Source organism: Gopherus evgoodei, chromosome 2, assembly GCF_007399415.2.
Source record: "Gopherus evgoodei ecotype Sinaloan lineage chromosome 2, rGopEvg1_v1.p, whole genome shotgun sequence".
Lineage (NCBI taxonomy): Eukaryota > Metazoa > Chordata > Testudines > Testudinidae > Gopherus > Gopherus evgoodei.
The window spans coordinates 283,195,672-283,222,201 of NC_044323.1; the positions used below are offsets into that span (position 1 = coordinate 283,195,672).

The 26,530-nt window shown below is 39.6% G+C and overlaps 1 long non-coding RNA gene across 3 annotated transcripts in view; it reads right to left on the minus strand.

The window, feature by feature from the left end:
• Positions 1-871: 871 nt before the first annotated feature.
• LOC115647131 overlaps positions 872-26,530 on the minus strand; it is a 28,528-nt gene continuing 2,869 nt past the window's right edge. Inside the window, exons 1-4 of one of the 3 annotated variants that reach the window (XR_003999218.1) lie at positions 10,836-10,992; positions 10,569-10,753; positions 10,310-10,474; positions 872-10,154 (exon numbers count right to left, since the gene is read on the minus strand). This is a non-coding gene — a long non-coding RNA (uncharacterized LOC115647131). Of the gene's footprint in view, positions 10,155-10,309; positions 10,475-10,568; positions 10,754-10,835; positions 10,993-26,530 lie in introns of those variants that run through there. The other 2 variants (XR_003999217.1, XR_003999219.1) reach the window with 2 other exon arrangements.

Genomic DNA, 26,530 nt, shown 5'->3' on the forward strand with positions numbered 1-26,530 from the left:
AACTCATCTCAGTAAGCCCAAATATTATAGCAAAATTAAGTAATGGACTGTTCTGAAACTCTTAATGCTCAGGGACAAAAACTAAGGAGTCGATTGCCAACCTTACTGCTGTGTCCTTTATTTATTTTTCCTAAACCAAGACTCTTGAATTACTTCAAAAGATTTTTCAATATATCCATTTAAGCTACCAAGCTGGACAGATCTTGTTCATTTAAATAATGAACTTCATTGTAATGATTTAATTATGTTTGCACAATTCTCTGAAGATGTAAAGCTCTGAATAAACATTAAATACTATGAATAAGCCTATTTAATCAATAACAATTTAGTATACTCATTAGACAGTTCATGTTTCATGCCAATGGCTAGATACAAGAGCCCTGTGAGTAACTAACAAATAAAATAAAACCATGTGACAGTCTACTACATCTAATCACTCAGTGCATTTTAGCAAATCATTAATTCTCCAATGCCTGCAATCTGGATTTCCCAACACTGCTAAAAGAGATCCCAATAGGCCTTGCTCCAATGAATAAACCATTATGAATTTTATTATAGTGACTAAAAAAATGTCATACAAGCTCTGTAATACTGACAGTCTAATGACATTATGCAAGTCTGAGATCTATTATGAACACCAAAAGAGCCTGAGGGGAGGGGAAGTGATGCTCTCATAATATCAAAAGTGAGAGAAACTGGGATGAATTATCCTTAAGTGTCAGGAAATAAAAATAAAAAAAATATTAAAAAAAACCTTTGCAAACAAAAACAGGGAGCTCAAGAAGAAGTTTTGTACTAAACAATTTTTTGGCTAAAGCTGAAGTACCAAAATCAGGTAACAGATTCAGACACCTAGGACCCCCCCCCCCCAACCCCAACACACCCCTTTCAAATCAGGAATCCACATAAGTAAATGGAAGAAAAAGGAGAGAATCACCAAGGAACCCAAAATACTACCTCCTTCCCAGAGCCAGGGGAGAGGTGGGAAAGTAGTTTTTATAGATGGCCAGTTGAGAGTGTTGAAATTGTTATTTTAATGATGCCTGAATTTTGCTGATATGTTAGAGTACCTAGAAGCTTGGGAAAGCTTAAAGGAGAGTTTTTTACATTTAAATATTTACCTCATTCACCTTGTCTCTCTAATATAAAAATACACGTCATGTAAGACTTTCTACTTTTCACCTCGAATTACTTAGAATCTACCGTGCTTAGTGGCATATGAGGCAACCTATTTTTTCTCTACTGCTGTCTATCCAGACAGAGCAAGATGCTTGACTCCATCGTAAGCCATCTCCTTGACAGCAGCATCCTTTCGCTTATTCTAAGATGGGTCATTTTTGTGTTCACTCCTCCTCTTTCCTCCAGGTGGAATCCCTTGCCTTTCCGCCATCTGGTAGCCTGATAACACGGCCAAAGCACCATAGCCATCTGTCTAATTATTGAGTCTGCAGCCTGCTGACCCATGCGAACAACACTTCTACGTTGTTTACACGATCACTCCAATGAATTCCCAGGTGGTTCTTAAACAACGATAGTGTAATGCATTGAGCTTCTTATTGTATTCCATGTCTCCAGTGCATGTTAAAGTAGTGGCAGGACAACAGCTGTACAATCTTTAGTGTGCAGATGTAGCTTTTTACTCTTCCAGATGCTTGACAAATGGGAAAATGGTCCACTGGTTTTACCAATCCTTCCCTTCACTTCTTTGGCCATTGGCACATATTGTACTTCCAAGATCAATAAAGTCATCAGCTCTTTTGTATTCTTCTCCATCAATCACACATTCACCAGCATTGACACCATTCTCTTCTGTTTCCATGCTCTTGGTCTTCCATGTACTGTACAATGTCCCACTTCAGCAGCTTCTGCTTTTATGCTCAGTCTTCTCATTCCATCCAAGTTGGTATATAGTACGACTATGTATCTGCAGAAACCCAAGTCTCCCAGCTTCTCTCTTGCCCAAACAATACCAGAGTGCTTGGCAGCAGCCACTGGTCTTCTCATCACAAAGTCTATGACAATGGAGAAGTGGGGATAGCATTCACCTTTGTCTTATACCAGTAACAATCTTGAATCATTGTGTCTCCACTCTCTCCCGATCGAGCATGTAGACTCTTCATACAAAGCTTTTATCAAATTAAAAATCTTTGCTGGAATTCCATGTCTCAGGATCTTCCAAAAGGCTTCCACGTGACACTATCAAATACTTTCATAAAATCAACAAAGTTAACAAGACATCTTCTGCTGGTGCTCTTAAGCTTCTCAAGGTGAAAAAATGGTCTGAATGCCAACCACCAGATCAAAATCCAGCTTGCTCTTCCCTACTTTGTCAACAGCAGTTTTCATGTATTCAAAGTGATAATGCAAAACACTTTTCCAGATATGGATAGGAGTGTCATCTCTATCCAATTATCACAAATAAGTTGGTCCCCTCCTTTTTTAGGAAGTTTGAAAATGAAACCTCTGTGACAGATATGGTAATTTCCTGCAATATCTTTAACTGTATTAAGTTTATGTATCACTGTGGGCCAGGGACTGTATATAATTCCATAGGGTAAGGTGACCACAGATGCTCCAGAACTGGAAACAGTGAGGGCTGATTAGGCAAATTCACTCAGGTTGTAACACCCCAGAGAAGTAACACCACCTGGAAAGGCTTGCATATATAGCTCAAACTGGATTCTCCAGAAAGTGTACAGAGCCTGAACTGAGAGAATTCTCTCCATCAGAATCAGGGCTTTTAGGACCCCTTTATGCCACTTTGGCCATTTTAACCAGCATAAAGGTGCTGGAGAGGGGTAAGGATTTCATTTTTTTTTTTTTTTTTTTTTTTTTTAAGAACCATGGACTTCACATTTTAGGATTTTTTTCATGCAAACTGGCAGACATGATGGCAAATAGGCTTCATGGAAGGTCAAAAAAGCAGGAACTCAATGACAAAAACACAACCCAGACATTCACTGCACTTACCAAAGACAACATTTATATTTGGGATGGGTAGGGGACATTACTAAAATAGCCTCCGGGACAGAGCAATTTCTGCATTTTTTAAAAATATAAATGTCACTTTTATTCTTTATAGTCAAACCCACTTTAAAAAAATTAAAACTATAGACTGTTCCTAGGATTTATGCTCTTTCTTCCACGGATTCTGACAAAAGTCACAATCACATATAAAGTAGTTTTAACATTACATATATTTATAACTAATCTTTTCCTTCTGATGTTGTCCATGAATAGCCGGATGCAGCAAACATCTGACTGAAAGCTAGAATTTCTCTTACAGCTTCCAGTCGGGGATGTTTACATCAACAGACTACAATACCGTATTATACCGCGTAATAGTACACAACAATGGGAATCCCCTTCAAAAGAAAAAAATAGTTTATAAAATGGCATTGCATAGCACTTTGATTTATTGCTTCACCAATTACAACATCATACTTCACCTCATTTCTCTGCCTACATGAGCTTTCAGCAAAGCACAGCTGTTGATCACAGTCATCTAAAATAAACAGCTGAAATTTAAGTTATGGAGCAAAATCTGCAATTTAAAAATTCTTTAGTTCACAAGTATTTTTAAAGTGTACTTTAAAGTGTTCACTTCATGATGCCTTCATTCCCCAGAGCTCGCCAAAGAATGCAACTTCCTTTAAACACCTGCACTAATTTTCCTAATCACATTAAGTACCCACCCCCTCAAAAAAGTGACAGACCTGAAAACTTAAACTGTGGCAGTATTAAGAAGAAAAAAGAAAAAAAAAAGACACACTTTCATGCTTTGACAGTCACACAGCTAAACAGGTCTACAATCCAACAAGCAAAATACAAAATAAAAAAGGAGCATAAGTACAGCCCAGTGAAATTCTCTTTATAATTTTTCCATTTTATTTTTTGGGAATAATTTATTTAGTTCTCTCCATCATTGCCCCACAAGAGGAAAAGAGGTGCTGCAACAAGGGAAGGAAAGGGGGGCAGAGCAAGCCCATCCCACACGCATCTCTCAGCAGTGACTCCTGTTCCACACAGGGCTGCAGTACCACTCACTCACTACCTCCATCCCATCGTGACAGTAGAGCAGCCAAGACAAACCCAAGCAGTGCTGCAACCCTGTGAGCAGGATTAAATGCTTGGAGCAGGGAGCTGGGCCCAAACCCGTAGGACAGGAACAGTCATTGTGAGATGAGTTTTTTGTTGTGTCATTTTAATCATTTTGTGTTTTACTTCATATTATTTTGCATTTGCAAAACACACAGGGCTCTAAGCATAAGCACCCACTATCTGCACATTCAGATTCTTTGTATCTGATACATATAAGGTCTCTCAGCTACTGAAACCCAATCACATTCAGTTTACATACAAAGCTCTCCTTCTGAAATTGAGAATTAGTATTTTAGTAGTACGTGACTAGCTGTTTCAGGGGTAAACAAGGATTAATGAGGAAACTACATGTAGTCTCTATGGATACCATGCTGACCTTCATTGTTTTTGAGTTTAAAAAGCCAGTGGTCATTTACAACAAAAAGCTCCTTTGGTTGCTCCAGAATCGAAAGTTCCAGTTTTACACTGGAAAGAAATGGGTTATTTCATGCACAGGTAAGCACGTGGTATTTGACTAATTAGGCTGCTGAGCATTAAGTTGCAGTGAACCATTTATTACAACCTTCTACTGTAACACTTATTTCTCAAGAAACAAATGAAGGTTATTGCAATGTCATCTATCAGAAGAGGGCCATTTCTCCCCCTGCCCCCATCTCTTTTTTCTTTTAGCTCACGAAGATAAATCTCAAACAGCCAGCACACACAAGTTCCTTTCAGTCATCGTTCCTGAACATGACAGTCTCCCCCCATTACATAACCAGCCAATTTTATCAAACTCAACATCAACTACAAATATTTATGGAGCATATTAAAAATGGTCAATCTCAAGGGAGTATTTGACTTAAAAAAATCAGTGGCATGGTGTTTGGAACAAACTGAACTGTCTGCCTTTGAGTAAAGTTACACGCCAGTATGATATGTATTATATAAAGCTTTGTGAAAATTCGGGCTGAACACACATTTAGTTTTTTCTTACCCCACAACAGCTCTATTTTTTTAATATGAGTAGGCAGCATGTTCTAACTTTCATCAACAGCTATGCTCTACAATTTTGAGACTGCTGACCTGTAAGATCAAGAACATTTTAAATATGGACACTATTCTAATACCATCATGAAAGCTAAATTGAGTCTTTGTCACTGAGTTTTGTGAACATTGTGACAGGAGTGAAGAGGGAGAAAAATGTAGTATTGCTTAATTGTGACACTTTCCCCCCACGTAAAGAAAAAACCCTGCAGAGTCTATCTAGACTACAAAAGAAAATTACTGAAGTCTTTATTTGGAAGCACTGACTTTACTTATGAGATAGGAAACATGCATTTGGCATGGCCAAGTGAGCAATACAGGATCACCTGCCTATGATGTCTTATTCTACTTTAAATACTCTGGATTAATTCATGATAAAACAGCACCATCAACTTAAAGAGATATCTGTAATATCTAGCAAAGTGCAAGCATCTTCATACAGCTCTTTTCAATGCATCTTAATCCTGACCTGTAATTTATTCCAATCCTAAACACAGTAAGAGTTATATGGAACACTGTGTGTTTGTGCAGGATTGAAGTGAACACAGTTAACATTAAAGCTATCTATTAGTACAGCAGGAGAGCTTAATTTGTCATTTACATGCTATATGTTTGAAAAAAATCACTTTCTATACTGAAAAAAGAACTCCTGAGTTAAGCATGATCACTACTATATCCAGCCATTGATTTGAAAGATAACTGCTATCGCACAGATATAACTGCAAAGGGAGTCAATTAATTACTTTGTTGTAACAGCCAAGGTCTTTCAAAGGAGTCAAAGAGCTGAGCAGCAGAAGCCTTATGCAAACAAAAACTTGAGAGAAGTCTGGTTGCTAAAACTCAGAAAGACAAATGTGCACTAAAACTAAAATGAGACTCAAACTTACTGATCAGGAGAGAAGTTCAGAGTTTTGCACAAAAAAAAAACCTCTGAAACATTGTACTTGAAGTTCATCTGCAAAGTAGATATTAGACTAAAAACAAAAGGAGCAGATTAACAAAAAAAAACAAAACAGAGAAATATTACCGTATGGTAAATAGTTACTGTCCACTTATTTTTAAAAGGACAAAGCTGGCCTTGAAAACAATGCATTGCAGTAAATTAAACTGGTAAAAGGCAAAGGCTTAAGTAATTTTGTATAACGTCAGTGAGGTTTTTTCCTCTTTTTTAGCAGCATTTAAAAATTCTCACTAGAAGTTAAAGTCTTAAAACAATAAGAAACAATTTAGAGGAAATTATGGTGATCAAGCAAATGCCCAGAGATGGCAAGAGCTGTGGCAGGAAAAAAGTTAAAAGCACTGCCTGAACTAGGTAACTTTATAGAGAAAGGAGAGGGTGCAAACAATACGCAGGGCTAGGTAGCAAGCATGAAAAGTAGAGAAGAGAAATAAATAAAACCATAAGCATCTTATGTTCTACTAGTAGACTCTTCCCAATTTTAAAGAATTTCCATGTTCTCATAATTAACCATTACTTCATGGAACACAAAGCAAATATTCAATTATCTTCCAAAAATGACTGAAGTACTTAAACTTGAATCAATTACTGTACTGTGATGCTGCAAGTTATGGTTAAAAAAGCACTTTTTATCATAAACCCTTATTTACCAGCACTCCACCTTTTCGGAAAAAAAATTCCCTTAGGCTTGAGTTTCTTGTGCCTATTTCCAGCCTAAGTATGACTTGTTTGATAAAAATCTATCAGGCTGTTTGAAGTATCCAAACATGAAAAATTAGTGATTCATGTCACTTAAAATTTTTCAGACTATATTTGTTCTTAGATAACAAATTGCTGCTTCTTTTTAAAGCCTTGAACTTGTTATGGGCTTAGCCCTCAGAGAGAATAAGTGCCTTTAACAGAAAAAAGTATTACTTATTCATCACCCACGTCTTAAGGTGGTTTACAGATAAATACTTACAAGTGCCTTACTGAATCAAAACATTGCACAAACAGTTTTGAGACTAGTATCTTAACTTCTGTCTTAGTTTCTCAGATCTGCAAAAATGGAATTAAGTGACCTGCTCCAGGTCTGATAATCTATCGGAACCAGGAGAAGAGTGCTAGAGCTGTGACTTTTAGAGCAGTGCTTAGTCCATTAGATCATGTTGTTTAAATATATAATGCTCCAGATATATGCATGCTACTGTTACATGTGCATACAGCAGGGTATGTCCATGTACTATTAACAAAAAAAAAAAAAAAAAAAAAACCAGGCAGCAAAATGCAGCATGATATTTTTTTTAAATTTGTTCATGCACGCTAGCTCCCCCTTCTAAACCACTGTTAGCCCCTCATCCTGCAATGTTTTTTCTGTGTGCATGTACGTATGCACACACATCAGGAATAACCACAAGCAGAGCTCACTGGCTGGACTGAGGCCTTAGTTTGCCTACAGAATGCATATATGCACTACTAAATTTTGTATGGGAAACAATAAAGGTTATAACTCCAACTTGAGACAAATTATTGAGCATGAGGACACTAGCAGGTTCCAAGAATGTTACTGAAATAGTTAATCAGAAAAAGATTCCAGGAGTCATAGGCTGTTTGGAAGAGAAAAGAATGTAAACAGTCAAGGATTCATTTAGGTTCCTGCATTCCTGGCATAGTGTCCCAGAAGAATCTACTGAACCTAATATTGTCTACTCTGGAGAAATGAGAGTGAGACAAAAGTCTGGTATTTTAGTAACGAGTGGAAGGGAATAAATAGGAAGTCGTGAACACAATGAAGTTAGGAGTTAAGGATATGATCACTGAAATGAAGACAGAAGACAACACAAATACCAATTTGTCAGAGAAACAGCTGTTAAATGAAAACAAGGTTTCAGAATGGACACTAAGCAGAACTAAAGAGATGAGATATAGAAGACACAAAAGATGTTATCCAACAGAAAACCTATGTTCCTAACGTCAGAGACCGGGGCATGGGCAGTCACACCAAGTGGCTGAGCAGGAATCAGTAGCCAGGAACAGCAGTCAGAAGCCAAAGCTGGAATCCGAAGTCAGGAATTAGAGTCAAGAGTAAAAGCTGAATTACTTGGAGTGAGGTGAGGCAGAAGCTATCACAGCCATGGGTGAATGCTGCGAGCAGCCACTGAACTGCAGCTGGGCTTAAGAGCTGGTCTGCTGACTCTTCCAACAAGTCAGGTAGTGTAGCCAATTAGACAACCTACTGCAGCCCAGCTGCACTCATTAGGTTGCCCTGAGACAGGTTCTGCTGCAGGCCCTGATTTCTGACACCTTATAGAGAACAAATTTTCAAAGGGGCTTCAACCCAGCCAACCCTTTGCCTGTGCAACTTTGTACGATTACGTAGGCTAAGGGCATAAGTTTACAGTCTGCCCTGAGTAAGACTAGAACAGAGAAGAAATACTTGCTGTCTTACCCTCCCTGGTTCACTCCTTGCTTTGGGGGAAGAAGGGGAATGGACAAGAGGAGTAAATAATCTAGTACATCAGATTAAATCCCCTTCCATGCCAGCTCAGCTGTTACCCTTCCCCTGAAAAACAGTAAAGCCTTACAATGCTGGAGCTATACCTTAAGAAATACACTTTAAAAGATGGATTTTCTCATTTGCAATTTGTGCATTTCTGCTCCATCCACCTTATCTCAGAGGTCCCAGGATATTAATTATAGTAAGTCAGTGAGGGCTCTATGCATGCCCAGGGTACATCCAGATGGATCCAACTGCAGCAAGGCAGGATTGGGGCATTAAGTGAGTTTATTACAAGGGAAACTAGGAAGAATCATGCTGATACAGGTGAACTTTGTAAACAGCATGATAACTTGCAAATGTTTTGGAATTAATTTCTCTCAATAAAGAAATGAATTATAGTGGGTAGTCCCAATCTGCTAGTAACAGTTAGTCTCTCTCTCTACAGCATTTATTAATTGTAAACTGGAAAGATCTACAGGTACTTAAAGAGGTTGGTGCAATCTAACATAAGATGTCATCACTTCTAATTCTCACTCAGAAACATCAATACAATATATTTGTGGACTTGAAATTAAGAGAGAACTGTGGAGCCTAAAAAACATTCATGACATGGGGACAAGGTTAATTGAGGGTCATCTGTTTTAAAGCTGTGCAAAAAATATCCAATCTACCATAATAATGAACATATAATAATGAATCAAACTTATGAAAAATTAGTTCAACTCAAGCAGAGGGTTCCTATCCTCCAGTTTAAAGTCCTAAAATTCAAAGTGATACTTTAGCTACAGTCTGTTTTTTTAAGTTTCCGTATCTGTAATTTTGTTTCTCTGAGTGGAGATATCCATTTATCTGGGTATCAGTGCTGGTTTAGGCCTGCCCAGTTCACATAAGTTTATATTTAGATTTTGTTTTTTAATTCAGGTTCTTCCAGCTGGAAAACTGAAGCATTGTACTCTGACCCTAGAAAAGGGTTTCCCTACAGCTGAAACTACATAAACATGGTAGAAATATTAACCACATTACAGAAAGTAAGATAAGAATTAAACAGTGTAATATCTACTTAGGTTTATCATGAAAAGTTGAATATACAGGGATGGCCAGTGGATACTTCCATTATGAGGAGTATTTAATTTCTCCCTCAAGCTTCAATATTGGACATTTGCCAGCTAATGAGTATCTGCTGTCCTTTGATTTTAAGTAGGCATCTCTGTTGATCTCCATCCTGCCAAACTGTGGGTAGAAGGGTGGAGAGAATGGTTCCACAGGAACACGAGGGATAGAAAGACTGTGCATCGCATCTGGCATCACAAGTTCCGGGTATTCACCTGTAGTTCCTGTATGGGGGTGGGAGAAGGAAGGGGATGTTTCATTCCTGATAGAAGAGAAGGAGTGAAGAAGCACATTGTTTAATTTGGTTGGACCCTGGAAAGACTTAACCAAGGGTTATCCCAAATAACAATCCATGGTTATGATGGCATTACAACCGCTGAATGAGGCATCTCCACTCTATATTGAAAACTCTTTGGTTTCCTCTGATTTGTACCCTCAGCCTTCCCCTTCTTCTCTTAACATGGGCAACTGCCACAGCTGCTGCTTTAAAAAAAAAAAAAAAAGGAAATTAAAGGTATCTTTGAGGACTGATCGTGACCCTCGATAAGCACTAAAGATGGAGGGAATCACTAAAGGAGGCACGAATAGTGAGACTAGGAGAAGTAGGCAAATGCACCGGTCTTCAGGAAACTTACCTTACCTTAAAAGGCAGTGGGTGCAAACAGAACCTGCTGCAGAGGCTTTGGAACCAGGCCACATTTGGGACACTTTTCTCCATCACCAACTTCTCACATTACATTCATATTTATTGTCCACTGTCTGGATGGTGACATGAGTAGCCGGCCCATCTTGCTGTACAACTGTGAAGCGAATCACCAGCAGGTGCAGTAAAGTAGGCTGGAATAGGTCACACACAAACCTGGGAAGTCAGGACTACAAGGTTCTGACACTTACCTTTTCCTGCATGATTCTAGATATCTGGATGGTCCACTAACATTAGCAGGCTAACAGTATGAGCAGGAGTACTTTGTTGTGTTGCTGATGGAAGTCAATGGAAGATGCGGAAAAATGTCAAGCTGGGTTTGTCCACTGACAACCAGAGGGAGCTGGAAGGAATGTGATTCAGCACACAGGATGCCCTAAAATGAGACCACCACATTCTAATAACTAAAAATCCAGTATAGTTAAATTTCTCAGCAATGTAAGAATGAAAATTCTCACCCACAAGTTCTCCATAGCTCAGTGGTTTAAGCATTAGCCCGCTAAACCCGGAGTTGTCAGTTCAGTCCTTAAGTAGCCATTTAGGGACCTGGGGCAAAAATCTGTCCGGGGATTAGTCCTGCTTTGAGCAAGGGATTGGACTAGATGACCTCCTGAGGTCCCTTTCAACCCTGCCATTTAAAAAAAAAAAAAAAAGAGAGACAGCTTTACAAAACTACATAAAGTCAGAGTAGAGTTTTTATTTCATTAACCCCTTCAGTGTTCTGAAACTGATGACAAAGGTCCTGTTTAAACAGTCATCCTGTGTCTTTATATTGAAGAAGTTAGACACCTCTGGAAAAAATAAGCCTTTAGTGATTGAGTAGCATGTCCTTCCCCTCCCCTAATAAATAAAACTCTTTGGAACGGCTTCTCCTTTGATACTAGCTGTTAAAACACAGTCCTTCTGAGTGTTCAAATTTTAACTATGCTTAAAAAATAAAACTAAAGAGAAAATAAGAGTCACATGCCTGAGCCTGTTGAGTTCAGATAAGTTGCAGAATTCCCCAGTGCCCATAATTAATCTAAAAACAAGCAACTTGGCTTGTAAACTACCTATACTGCTCTTTCACAAAGGAATATTCATACGTACAACTCTTCTGTTTATTGCTATTTTATGCCAGCATTTCTATGGAAACATGTATTTTCAGAAGACTTGGATGTGTATAAACAGAATAATTCATAGAGAAAAATGTTGCTTCTGTGCCATGTAAACAACCATAACTATGAAAACTGATGTCATATACAGTGTACAAGGCATGTTGCTAGCGAGGGGAAAAGAACAACCTGATTCTAGAACAACGTACAAAAGAGCCCTATGTTTAAAACAGACTATAAACTTTAGGCCTAAATATACTTATTTTTCATAATATAGCTCAATTTCCATATTCCTCCTACTGGTAGAAAAAATTAAAAAGAAGAGCTGACAGATAAGAAGATCCGTTCACTGTACACACGTGCTACTTGCTATCATAGCCTGACTGCAGAGCTTTGCTGATGTTAGAAACGATTTGGTTTAAAAAAGCTCTGTTTTAAAACAAAAACTGTATACATTTTAAATTACCTAATATGTACCTGTACAAGTTTCTGTTATGGGTTGCTCTTGTTGGTTGCTATCATGTAAGGCAGCAAGATCTGTAGCTATCCGGTGTTACTCTGTAACTACTGCTACTGCTCCTCTCAACTTGGGCTGGAAATCTCTCCAACTACTTGAATTGGAGCCCCAGGCGACTTCACCTTTGGTCTGCTAAAGCCTTGCATTCCCCCTCCTCCCCACACATAGCCCATAGTCACCCAAGTAAAGCAACCAGCCATACAGTTTTAGTCATTTACATAAGCAAGAACTTACAAAATCCATGTATTGCTCTGAACTGCTGTTACTTTATGTTGACAAATGTATTCTAGAACAGATTATGGAGTTAACACAATCTGTTTCAGAAACATTCCACTGCTGCTGACAGGAGGGAGACATGCTTACTAGAGTCCAGGGTGAAGTAAGCAGGATTCAAGTTCAAGCGTCAAAAGATATATTCTGAGCCTCAGTGGGGAAGGAGCAATAGCCGTGAAATTGTAACCCATTAGGAAAAGGGGCCTGGACAGCACTTGTGCTGCAGGTTCTACTAAAACGCAATCCTGAATTGCTATGACAACTATAAGAAATGACCTATTTATTACATGGCTGAAGAGGGGAAGAATGGAGATATTGCCACCATATATAGCTATCGTAACAAAATGAAATATTAGAATCCCAGTACGTGTGTCTCTCTTGTAGGTTATTGGTCACCTTAGGCCCTGATCTTGCAAGCTGGTCCGGAGGAGCACAAAGGTCCACCCACATTGAGAAGCTTTGGAGGACTGGAGCCTTACGTTGTGAACTCTTCAGACAGGAATTGTGTCTGTATAGCAACTACGATGAGGAGATCCTGGACTTAGAATCATAGAATCAACTTGACTGGAGTGCCAAGCTACTACCAAAATATAAATAACCCATTTCACTCTGTCTTACCAAATGTCAAATGCCAGCTGCTGGGTACATTTTAGCATTATGTTAACTACAACGTTATAGGAGAAATACCATTATTTTTGCTACAAGTTGAGAGGACTCAAATTAGAAAAATGATGACATTTTTCTTTAAATGTTTTCCAGTTTGAGGGCTTAGTTTGAAAGGGAAGCCCCGTTATTTCCCAACTTTTAATGCAAACACAGTATCAAGCATAAAACCTTGACTGTTAAGGTGTGATGTAACACAGCAAGACGACAAATGTGAGTTACAAAGACGGTCTGAAAATGTGGTTTAATACTTATTTTCTTATGTCATCCAAACATGTTTGTTTGTTACTGGGGTTTATTCAGAAGTGCTAGGCTGCTGGAAGAGTTTTATTTACGATTTAAACTCCACACATGTACATACATGTAGTTTATATGGGTTTTTCACAAAGAAAAGTCCTCTCTGGTCCAAAATATCTTTGGTTGCTAGAGTGTCCTCAAAAGGGCAGCCATACCAGTTGCACAGAAGGTTAAAATACTCTGAGAACATGTCTGCCAACTGCACAGAGAAAAATCTAAGCAGTGCAGCAGGATGTTAGAGTGCTCAAGTAAACAGCTTACCACCATGCTAGGCCTGGTGTTCCCTCTCTATTACACAATGATGGGGGAGTCACTAGATTTGAAATAACTCTTTTAGTGCAGATCCAAATGTATGCTTTTGAAAAACAGTGTGGAAAATTTCAAATGCTGTGTAAAGGGCCTGGTTTTCTAAAACAGTGCTGGACACTTGCAAGTTCCATTGAATTCCATGTCATTTGCATGTGCTCTGGACTCTGGAGGGTAATGAAGGGGTGGGGGTGGGGGGGGGAGAAAGCTTCATAGACTTTAAGGCCAGAAGGGACCATTATGATCATCTATCCAGGGGTGAGCAAACTTTTTGGCCCAAGGGCCACATCTGGGTATGGAAACTGTATGGCGGGCCATGAATGCTCACAAAATTGGGGGTTGGGGTGCGGAAGGGGGTGAGGGCTCCAGAGGTTGGAGGTGAGGGGTTGGGGGTGCAGGAGAGTGCTCTAGGCTGGCACCGAGGGGCTCAAGGGCAGGAGGGATATCAGGCCTGGGGCAAGGGGTTGGGGAACGAGAGGGGGTCAGAGGTGCAGGCTCTGAGCGATGCTTACCTCCAGGGCTTTGGAGTGGAGCTGGAAGCTGGAGCGCGGAGCAGCTCTGGAGCAGTGGAGCTGCAGGTTTTTGCCTGGAGCTGGAGTGGAGCCGGAGCACAGCTCCAAAACCCTGCTTACCTCAAGCAGCTCCCAGAAGCAGCAGCATGTTCTCCATCGAGCTACTATGTGGAGGTGCCAGCCAGGCAGCTTTGCGCGCTGCCCCGTCTGCAGGCGCCACCCCTGCAGCTCCCATTGGCCGTGAACCCCCTAGCTGCCTCTATGTGTAGGAGCCGGAGGAGGGACGACATGCTGCTTTCAGGAGCTGCACAGAGCAGGGCAAGCTCTGGACCCCGCTCCCCAGAGGGAGCTTGAGGGCCAGATTAAAATGTCTGAAGGGCCGGATATGGCCCCCAGGCCGTAGTTTACCCAACCCTGATCTAGTCTGACCTCCTGCACATTGCAGACCATAGAACCTCGCCCACCCACTTCTGTACTAGACCCATAACCTCTGGCTGAGCTACTTAAGTCCTCAAATCAGGATTTAAAGACTTCAAGTTACCGAGAATCCACCATTTACACGAGGTTAAACCTCAATGTGACCCATACCCCATACTGCTGAGGAAGGCAAAAAACCGCAGGGTCTCTGCCAATCTTACCCAGGGGAAAATTCCTTCCCAATCCCAAATCTGGAAGTCAGTTGGATCCTGAGCATTTTGGCAAGACCCAACAGCCAGACACCTGGGAAAGAATCCTCTCTAATAACTCAAAGTCTCAATTAAGGCATCCAAAATTAACAGAAATTTGTCAATTTTGGCCTCAATCTTTATGCTTCAGTTCCGCTCCAAAAAACAGAATATTAATTCCATTTTACATCAGAATACCCTGTGATGTAAAACTCACTTATGTTTACAAAGCACTCAAATACTACAGTACACAGTGTCATAAAAAGCCCATAAAGATATTAATCTATATTCACTTTAGGCTTTAGATGATACATAGTAAAAGAGACATGGGGCCCCTTCACTCCCACGCTAAACAAGGAAGTTACTGAATACGTAACCATTCAGACCGCACCCTCCACACCTTGTGCACTGAATGAGGCAAGGGTCCTGTGGGAAAAAAAAAGCATGTGACCACATAATTAAAACTATATGATGATACATATGCACATGGGGGCTAATTAAGGTTAGATGGGCAACCTTAATCCTAGCATTTCCTAACTTTTAAATTGCACTTTGCAACCTTAAAGGTCTTTTAACAATTGTTTTATATACAAAAAATAAGGACATGATTCAACTACTATGCAAGTCCATTGGAATCTTTCCACTGACTTCAATAAGAGTTTAACTGCGCTCTTAATGTTTAAATAAATAAATAAAAACAAAAACACTAAAAACCCACCATGTTGGGAGAAGAGTTGGAAGAACCAACATTTACCAGTTTCCATACATTTTCATTGGGCGTGTTTTTGTTCATAATTAAACTTCAACATGCCAGTACTTTCAAAATGTAAACTCTAACAGTAAATATGTGAAAATATAACCAATGCTACGCATGAGGACAAAGTGAATCAATGAAGTCCACCAAGAGGTAGACTCATGCAGCACCTTCCCGCATTAGTCCTTTCAATTTGTTTAATATCTAGTGTGCTACCCAAATGAGGCAGTTTGAGAAATGAAGTATTCTAAAACTTAGAACAATGATCTTTTGAGAAAATTCAGGGTTATTAGTAATAATACTTGGTATTTGCATACTGTTTTATATCTTTAAATCTATACAGGATGTTCAGTTTCAGTCATCAATGCTTACCACAGGTATATGTAGCCGACAAGGTTGCAAAGTGGGCATAAAATGATTTGATAGCCCTTTGTAACTGTTGGACAGGTATAAGTCAACAAAGAGTAAGGCAGTATAGACTTAAAAAAAAATTCTCAAAAAAAGGTATTTATGGGGTTCTCTTCTAACAGAGGAGGATGCACAGGCCAAGAGAAAGAAGAAAAGCAAGCCAGACAAAGACACAGAAGGAAATTAAACAATTCAGCGATGAACATTAAAAAAGTTATTTATGGTTGGGGCTAAATTAAGATATTCTAGCTGCCTAAATCTATTAAGCAAATTTCTACCAAAGCACATTAGTGCTTTTGGTACCAACTATGAGAGAAAATTGTGTTTATTTTTTCCTACAAAATAGCTCACTTCAAAACACTCCCTTTTATACTGAAAATTAATATCCTGTTAAGAATTAATGATTAACAGAGTCCTCAGTGTTTTATATGGTAAAGCAAGATTTTATTTTATTATTTGAAAGTAAAGTAAACTTTACTGTAAGATACAGAACAATAAAAACTCCAGTTGTGTAAATAAAGGTCTGATAATCAAATTCAGATTGGTAGTAAAAAGCAATGATTCTATAAAATTACCAGAGCGGATGTTATCAGATATGCTAGTACAGGCTGGAATTCATCCCTTAGTGTCTAAAAAGAGAAAGCAACTATAACTACTTCTGACTTTGCAAAAAGTGCAGATTGAAAGTTGTGGTTCTGTGAGAACTAAGGGATGCCTGCATACATATATTCCCAGCAGCTAAATTTCTCCTTCTGAGGTTTCATTGCTGTTAGTTATTATTAGGCATACACTGCCTTTTAACCGAGCAATAGGCTTAGTAGTTCCCTAGCCACCTGGTGTGCGTGTTAAGACAATTCAATTTGTCACCACATTCAAAAAATGAAAACCAGTTATAATTGTGATTCTGAAGTCAAAGAACAGTACAGGCTGAGATATCCATGTCCAGGCTGAAGATCCCTTATCCTCAGAAAATATTAGCATTTCCCTATTGTGGCTAGTTGCCATAATAACAACAATTAGATACATTGAAAACAGTTTTCAATTAATGGAGGTTAACAGAAAGTCAGAAGGGGAAAGGAGAGCCCCATATTTTAAATGAACAAAATATCATAAGCCACTTTGGTAAAGAGATCAGCCTGATGTCTTCATAGCCGATACAGGTTTTGAGCATGGACAGCACTATTTGAGGGCTATGGCTTTCCCCCCGTAAAGCCAGCAGAAAAGGGACTAACATCCTATGAAGTTCTGAAATGTTCACCTTCTGAAATTTCCCTGGAATGTTCTGTAGGATTTGGAAAGGGGTGGAGGGTGGGCTGCAAGGGAAGAAGCAGACTAGAACTCAGCCAGCATCATTGCAGCCCCAATGTTTTAATGATCTAAAGCCAGATGAAAGTGCCTGATCCAGTACTGCAGGCTTCAATCTTCTCATTGTGAAGAAAATCAAATCCCACTCTATGCATTAAAGGAAGTGTGAACGTCATTTGGGGTTGGGTCAGAGAGTCAGGCTTACAAAGCTTACATCAGGAGGAAGGATTGGAACAATGTACTTTCCCTTTAAGGGCTCAGGACAGAGAGATTCAATATGCTGAACTTCTGTTCAGTAAATAGCCTGTATTACAGCACAAACAGGCAGGTGGCATGTATGTTTAAGTCCAGGAAGAATGAGAGGCACATACATACCTCTTAAATGTGCCCTATTTCTCTGGATCTTTTGGGTCCAGCTCAGACAATATCCCAGAAGCAAAGAGGTACCAGTATGGGAATGTAACTGTGCAATGGCATCAAAACTAAGTAAAAGCTTTAAAGCTACCTAAACTCCACTAAAATTTATTACCAATAAAAAAAATAGGAAACATTTCCTAAGAAAACCAAAACAAACACCTCTGGACATGGATGACAGCTGTGGAAAAGAAGGAACTGAAGCTGTTGGGAACCATATGGCTTCTTCAAACACCTGCTCTGAAGACTTTGTGCTGCAAAACAGTGCAGTGCACTCTTTACAGTCAAAATAGGCTTTGCTTTTCTAGAGGTTCCCAAAGATCAATGGTGAGTGGGTGTCAAACATACAGCTAAAGGTAGCATAAAATCTCTCCTAAGCAGCTGTACTGAATCCTTACCTGTAGGAGGTTAAGAAGCTCAAATAACTTCGTTGGCACCTGACCAAAAGGACCAATAAGGAAAGAAGATACTTTCAAATCTTGAGGGGGGAGGTTTTGTTTGTGCTCTCTTTGTTTGTTCCCTCTCTGGGCAGAGAGAGAGACCAGGCAAGTAAAACATGTCCTGAAACCATACCTGAAATGATTAATCTAAGATTACAAAAATTGTAAGTAAAGGGCAAGGAAATGCGTTAGATCAGTGGTTCCCAAACTTGTTCCGCCACTTGTGCAGGGAAAGCCCCTGGCGGACTGGTTTGTTTACCTGCCGCGTCCGCAGGTTCGGCCGATCGCAGCTCCCAGTGGCTGCAGTTCGCTACTCCAGGCCAATGGGAGCTGCTGGAAGCGGCGTGGGAGAAGGGACATACTGACTGCTGCTTCCAGCAGCTCCCATTGGCCTGGAGCAGCGAACTGCAGCCACTGGGAGCTGCGATCAGCCGAACCTGCGGACACAGCAGGTAAACAAACCGGCCTGGCCCGCCAGGGGCTTTCCCTGCACAAGTGGCGGAACAAGTTTGGGAACTATTGCGTTAGATTATCTTTTGTTTTAGCTTGTGAATTTTCCCTATGCTAAGAGGGAGTTTTATTCCTGTTTTTGTAACTCTGCAGCTGAGCCTAGAAGGGAATTCTCTGTGTTTTAAATCTTATTACCCTGAAAAGTTACCTTCCATTCTGATTTTTGCAGGTGTGATTCTTTTACTTTTTCTTTAAATAAAATTCTTCTTTTAAGAACCTGATTGATTTTCAGTGTCCTAAAAACCAAGGGGGTTGGTCTGTGCTCACACTGTAACCAATTGGTTAGTATATTATTCTCTAGCCTCCCCAGGAAAGGCGGTGAAGGGATTTGAGGGGAATATTTTGGGGAACAAGGGACTCCAAGCAACCCTTTTCCTGAATTTTTGTCTAAATCACTTGGTGGTGGCAGCAATACCATCCAAGGACAAGGAAAGGATTTGTGCCTTGGGGAAGTTTTTAACCTAAGCTGGTAAAAATAAACTTCAGGTGTCTTTCATGTGGATCCCCCCCAGTATGTACCCCAGAGTGGGGAGGGAACCCTGACAGTGTCGAAAAGAAAACTGTAAAATGCAGAGGCAACCTTGAAGAAAATAACTCATTTGTTCAAATATATCAACTGCCAGCTAAGTCACTGGTGAACCTTCTGATTTAATTATTTCATTGAACACCAGTAGTCATATGTGTAACACATTACCACAAGTTGCAACTACTTGCAGTTAGTTGCAATACTATACTTGTACACAAGAGATGCCCTAAATACCTTCCCATTCAAGAGCAAATTCTAAAGAAATCCTGTTAGCATAAGGTATACACTTGCCACTCTAATATTAAATTGACCGAAACATGTTTGACACCAACAGCTAAGACAAATTTAATGGAAACAAAAATGCTGCTCAGCAATCCCTGGAATAACAAATGCAATGCTGAATTAACTGAGAGATAAAGTTACCTTTTTAAGTTTTATGGCAGATACAGTAACCTTCTACCTAGTAATTGCTCAATACATGACAGTAGCAAATGTAATTTAAATTATGTTTAACTTGCTACGAAAACTAGACTATTGTGAAAAAATAAGCACAGAAGCCTTGGATCTCCTGAAACAAACTCTTTAGTGACATTTGCAGACCTTGTACTTGGCTGAACTGCACTGTATCAGCCAACAGAAACAAGGAAGTGGCTGGATGAAGAAAGTCCACTAAGGCCCATATAGTATTTTAATATATTATATACGAGTGTTAACCCACTATCTTTTTTTGTTCTCTAAATGGTGTCTAATTCTTTATTATACACTAGTTGCTCCATTTTGCACTTTGACTTATTCTTACATATGGCTATGTGTCTGAATTCTTGCAATGTCAAGTTGTTCTTCAGCTTTAATTTATGCCCCCTTGTTCTTGTGTTTGACTTCAGATCAAACGGCTTGTAGTAAGTACACTTTAGCTTTCTTTTTCCTGTAGGATTCAATATGCCTCAGAAGAGCCCTCAACATGCAGCAATAGCATGTAGAACACTCCTTGCGAATATTCTGTTTTCTTTTACTATCTTTCTAATCCTCACTTTTACAGAAATATAGACCTGTCTTAGAATTTATAACTGTTCAAAGAAGTTAACTATGGCATCAACAGGGTCACTCAGCTTGCTCTTAGTACAATATCCTTTTAAATTAAAAGTAGTATGTCCAATTTTTTAGTGTGACCTCTAGACCAAAAAGAATCTGGATAACTTCTGTTATACTTCATGCCTTTATTTAGGGACCCTATTAAGTTATTTGCAACCAGTCACAGAACTTTCTCTGCATTTAGCATTTGTATTCCAGTACTGACCAGGAGCCATAGAGATTGGGCCAGGCACTGTATGTGCATATTGTTAAGATAGGCCCTGCTCCAAAGAGCTTTCAATCTAACTAGACAATACGGACAAAGAAAAGTAGACAAACATACAAGCAAGGTTTCAGAGGTGCATGTCTTAATACTTTATTAAAAAACAAAAACACTGTGCCCTTCCACCCTCTCCCCCATTGCATCATTCAGGTGCCCCAGCCACTCTGTTCTCTCATCAATGTCCCAAATTACAGGCCTGTACTCCATCCTACTCACCCCACTGAGACAGATATAAAAAAAAAACATGCACCACACCAAACACATAACTGTGTCTGTGTAATCTGAAGATTTGGTTAAAAAAAAAAAAGCCTTTCAGTCCAGATAGTTCCATCTGCTCTTGCCTCACAGAGGGGTCGGGAGGTTCCTATCTCCACAGGTGCTCCCTTGGGGGTGATGATAGGGGCTGGCAACTAGGATTCTCCTGCCCTTCAGTTCATGCAGCTCCAGCCATTCTGCCTCCATACCTTCTAAAGGTTTCTACCACCTGACTGTTTTATAAAATGTATATTTAGATGCATTCCATTTTCATGTGTTTTGTACTTAAAATGCCTCAAACAGAATGCATGAAACATTTTGCTCAGGCTTCTAGTTATGAATTTGATTACTCACCTCTTTTGTACTGACTGCCATCTGCCCACTCCTCCCCCTTTCTGCCTCAGACAAAAGCAGAGTTTGTGTCATCTCCTGAGCAAATTTTTATCACCTTACTGCACATGCCTTCTTCCAGGCCACTGAGACGTACAGTGAACAAACTTGGTTGTGAAACAGATCCCTGGAGCAATCCAGTCATTGCTTTCAACGCTGACTCTACTTGCAAGAGAGGACAATTTGCCACAAGAAATTTTTACAAATATAGAATAAATATTTAAGACAGTAAGTAGATTTGATATTAAGGCTTCTTTAGGGCAAAACATCAACTTATAGTTTTAAATTTAAAGTTTTCTATTTCAACAGTACATATAAATCCCAATTATATGCAGAGGGTAAACAGTTCTCTGATACACAAGAATTTTAACGCTCACCTCTCAGCAAGGGTAGAATGGTACAGCTAAATATCACATATGCTGAAAAGGATACTCTTGGGTTCATTATGTATTTCCAATCTGGTCCTTTTATTAATATCTGAAATGTTCATTTCCTAAATTGCACATGACAGTCACTTAAAACTCCATCTGGTATTTCTGATTTATACAGGAAGTTCCATGCTAAAATGTGTGTACATTTTTTAACAGTGAGTGTAATTAACCATCGAACAGTTTATGAAGGGTTGTGGTGGATTCTCCATCACTGACAATTTTAAAATCAAGATTGGATGTTCTTCTAAAAATATATGCTGCTCTATGAATTTTTTCAGGTAAATTCTCTGGCCTGTGTTATACAGGAGGTCTGAATAGATTATCAGAATGGTTCCTTCAAGCCTTGGACTCTATAAACATTAAATGCACTGTATTTTTCATCCAAAAAAATTACAAAACTTCTCAGACAAAAAGATTAAACAGGAACAAAGACTGTAAACATCTCAGTATTTTGGAGAGTTTTAGAACATATACAGTTCCTATGGATCTCTACTAAATCTCACACTACTGCAACACTTTCACATTTGAAAGTTCTTGTACATTTGGAGAAACAGGCCCAAACAATGGTTCTGAAAGTGGACAGTTAAACGTAAATACCCACTTTTTTTGGTAATTGTATATTGTCTTAAAGAAGATACAAAGTTTGTTGTATTTGTATGGTTTGGGTGACCTTCAATGTGAATTTTCCATGTTTTCTTTCTTTCTTTCTTTTTTAAAAAGTATAACTGTAATTCTGAATTTCCACACAAACATTTGTGGATTTTGAAAAAACAATAATGAACTCAAGTGTTTTAGTCCTCTAATCATGGTTGACATTTAAAATCCTAAACCCAACTTATGTGTTTTGCCTGGGCATTTCCCTGTTTTTTAAAAAATGTGTCAGAATTGCTCAGTTATAAGAGTCCTTGCTTAGGTTATGAACTTCACAAGGATGGACCCTGCTCCTCTTCAGATACCCAACCTGCTTATCACACCGAACACAGGGAGACAAAGCTATATATGATGTAAAGAAGGGAGTATATAATGTGAGTTTATACCTGAAACTATTTTTTGTCTACACTACCACTTTTGTCAATGAAACTTTTGTCAGTCAGGGATGCGAAAACATATCCCTGACTGACAAAAGTTTCACCAGCAGAAGTGCTGGTATGGACAGTGTTATACCCGCAGGAGAGACTCTCCTGATGACATAGCTAATGCCGCTTGTTGAGGATAGTTTAATTATGCTGCCAAGAGAGAGCTGTGCCATTGTAAGGTCTGTAGTGTAGACATAGCCTTAAAGACTAAATGGGCCTCTGTTTCTTCCCAGACCAGCACTACTATTCATTTCCCAAAATGGCATTCGCTTTCTCACTCTCCCTCCAAACATACCCTCTCCTCTGCATATGGTTCCTTACATGCTATTCCTCTTCTAGAGCTGTGGATTTTTTAAAAAATGCCTATCAGGACTCATCAGGTATGAGAAAACACTTGAATAATTAGATAATTCTGCCGAATCCCACCATAGAACTAAACAAAGGCACATGCCCTCATCAACAGATAAGCTTGGTGTCTGTTAGCTCCACAACAGCTTGGAGAACACAAAAACAAAAAAAAGTTACTTCATCAGTCCATTTTCTTACTCTTATCTCCCAAACAACATGCCCAATTTACTTAAAGATATCCAGAAACATTACATGCTGACAAAATTCCTACCAGTAAAGTTTCAGGAAAACAGATTTAGTGAGTATTAACGCAGAAGAATTTTTTTTTTTAAAAAGGCATTTAATAATGGAAGATTAATTTCAACCTTAACTATGAAAAGAAGATTGTATCTCCCTTATGCATGACTGAACACTGACCACAGAACAAGGTCACAGCACCACTTTATTTAAAGACAGAATTCCTTTTGGGCCCAGACAAGAATGTAAGAACATAAGAATGGCCATACTGGGTCAGACCAAAGGTCCATCCAGCCCAGTATCCTGTCTGCTGATAGTGACCAATGCCAGGCGTCCCAGACGGAGTGAACCTAACAGGTAACGATCAAGTGATCTCTTTCCTACCATCCATCTCCACCCTCTGAAAAACAGAGGCTAGGGACACCATTCCTTACCAATCCTGGCTAATAGCCATTAATGGACTTAAGCTCCACGAATTTATCTAGTTCTCTTTTAAACCCTGTTATAGTCCTAGCCTTCACAACCTCCTCAGGCAAGAAGTTCCATGGGTTGACTGTGCACTGTGTAAAGAACTTCCTTCTGGGACCCCCTGCCACTTAATCCAACCGACTGGCTCACTCCCCAATTATCAAGCCACTCAAAGCAGCATGTCTGGCCGCGGGTGCTGCCCAGCTGGAACCAGATACGCTTCCACGCTGCCCTGCAGGAGCGTGCAGCCATGCCGCCCACAGCGCTGCCCATGCGGCCGCATGGCTGTGGAGAACGGAGGGACAGTGGGTGAGGGGCCAGGGCTAGCCTCCCCGGCCAGAAGCTCAACGGATGGGCAGGACGGACTAGCTGGCCACCATATTTTGCCCACCTCTGATCTATCTCCACATCCAGCACCAAACGTAAAGTGATGTAGGAGCATTTTCCATTATTGGATAGTACCTGGAGAACTAACTGTGTTGTACTCCAAGTTACTTATCTAAACCAGCCATGTAATGTTTGAGCATACCCTTAGAATATTAGTAGCAAAGTTGTGTGTAGACATTTGACATAGTAGAGGACTAATAACTTATTACCACTGACTTCCAAGGCCTAAAAGAGAGGGTGTGTGTGTGGGATGTGATGTACAGTACACTTTACATGAATATTCAAGTAGCACACAAGTCATTACCTGAACTATTAGACACAAACGACTCATGGAAATGCAGATGTCACTCCCATATATATTTTGGCAGCACTGGCTTTCCATATGCCAAAATAAAAATAATATAAGTTTCTCTAACAACTGTTCACCGTTGGATTGAAGAGTAACAAACCTCACCATTTTATTGTTTCATTAGGATTCTTCCTTATTTATTTTCTCCACACCAGTCATGATTTTATAGACCTCTATCTTTTCCAAACTGAAAGCCCCAGTCTTATTAATCTCTCCTCATATAGATGCTGTTCCATACCCCTAATAATTTTTGTTGCCCTTTTCTAATCCCAATGTATCTCTTCTTGAGAAGGGGCAACCACATCTGCATGCAGTATTCAAGATGTGGGCGTACCATGGATTATAGAGAGGCAATAGGATATTTTCTGTTTTATAATCTATTCCTTTCTTAATTATTCCCAACATTGTTCGGTTTTTTGATGGCTGCTGCACATTGAGTCCACAATGACTCCAAGATCTCTTCCTTGCGTGTAACAGCTAATTTAGACCCCACCATTTTATATGCATAGTTTAGATTATATTCTCTAATGTTGCATTTATCAACACTGAATTTCATCTGACATTTTGTTGCCCAGTCACCCAGTTTTGTGAGATCCCTTTGTAGCTCTTCGCTCTGCTTTGGACTTAGCTATCTTGTGTAGTTTTGTACCATCTGCAAATTTTGCCACCTCAGTGTTCACCTTTTTCCAGATCATTTATGAATATGTTGAACAGCACTGGCCCCAGTACAGACCCCGGGGGAACAACAATATTTGCCTCTCTCCATTCTGAAAACTGACCATTTGTTCCTACCCTTTGTTTCCTATCTTTTAGCCAATTACCAATCCATGAGAGGACCTTTCCTCTTATCCCATAACAGCTTACTTTGCTTAAGAGCCTTTGGTGAAGGACCTTGTCAAAGACTTTCTGAAAATCTAAGTACACTATATCCAGTAGACCCCCCTTGTCCACATCCTCGTTCACTCGCTCAAAAAATTCTAGTGGATTGTAAAAGAGAACTTGTGCCTCACCAAAATAACATGTTGACTCTTTCCCAACAAATTATGTTCATCTATGGGTCTGACAATTTTGTACTTTACTATAGCTTCAACCAGTTTCCCCGGTACTGAAGTCAGGCCTGTAATTGCCAGGATCACCTCTGGAGCCCTTTTTAAAAAGTGGTGTCACATCAGCTATCCTCCAGCCATCTGGTAGAGATGCTGATTTAAATGATAGGTTACAAACCACAGTTAGTAGTTTCGCAATTTCACATTTGAGTTCCTTCAGAACTCCTGGGTGAATACCATCTGGTCCTGGTGACTTATTACTGTTTAGTTTACCAATTTGTTCCAAAACCTCTCTAATGATACCTCAGTCTGAGACAGTTCCTCAGATTTGTCACCTAAAAAGAATGGCTCAGTTTTGGGAATCTCTCTCACATCCTCAGCTGTGAAGACCAATGCAAAGAATTCATTTTGTTTATCCGTAATGGCCTTATCATCCTTGAGTGCTCTTTTAGCATCGCGATCATCCAGTGGCCCCACTGGTTGTTTAGCAGGCTTCCTGCTTCTGATGTACTTACTTTTTTAGTTCTCTTACTATGTTTTTTAAATGGGAATATACATTTAAGTTTAGCCTCTATTATGATGTCTTTACAAAGTTTCCATGCAGTTTGCAGGGATTTTACTTTTGGTACTGTACCTTTTAATTTCTGTTTCACTAACCTCCTTATTTTTGTGTAGTTCCCTTTCTGAAATTAAACGCTACAGTGTTGGGCCGCTGTGGAGTTTTCCCCACCACAGGGATGTTAAATTTAATTATATTATGGTCACTATTACCAGGTGGTCCAGCTATATTCACCTCTTGGACCTGATCCTGTGCTCCGCTTAGGACTAAATCAAGAATTGATTCTCCTCCTGTGGGCTCCAAGAAATGGTCATTTAAGGTGTCAAGAAACTTTATCTCAGCATCCCCTTCCTGTACCCAGTCAACATGGGGAGAGTTGAAATCCCCCGCTATTACTGTATTTTTTTTATTTTTATAGCCTCTCTAATCTCCCTGAGCATTTCAGTCACTATCACCATCCTGGTCAGATGGTCGATAGTATATCCCTACTGCTATATTCTTATTATTCAAGCATGGAATTACTATCTATAGAGATTCTATGATACTATTTGGTTCAATTAAAGATCTTT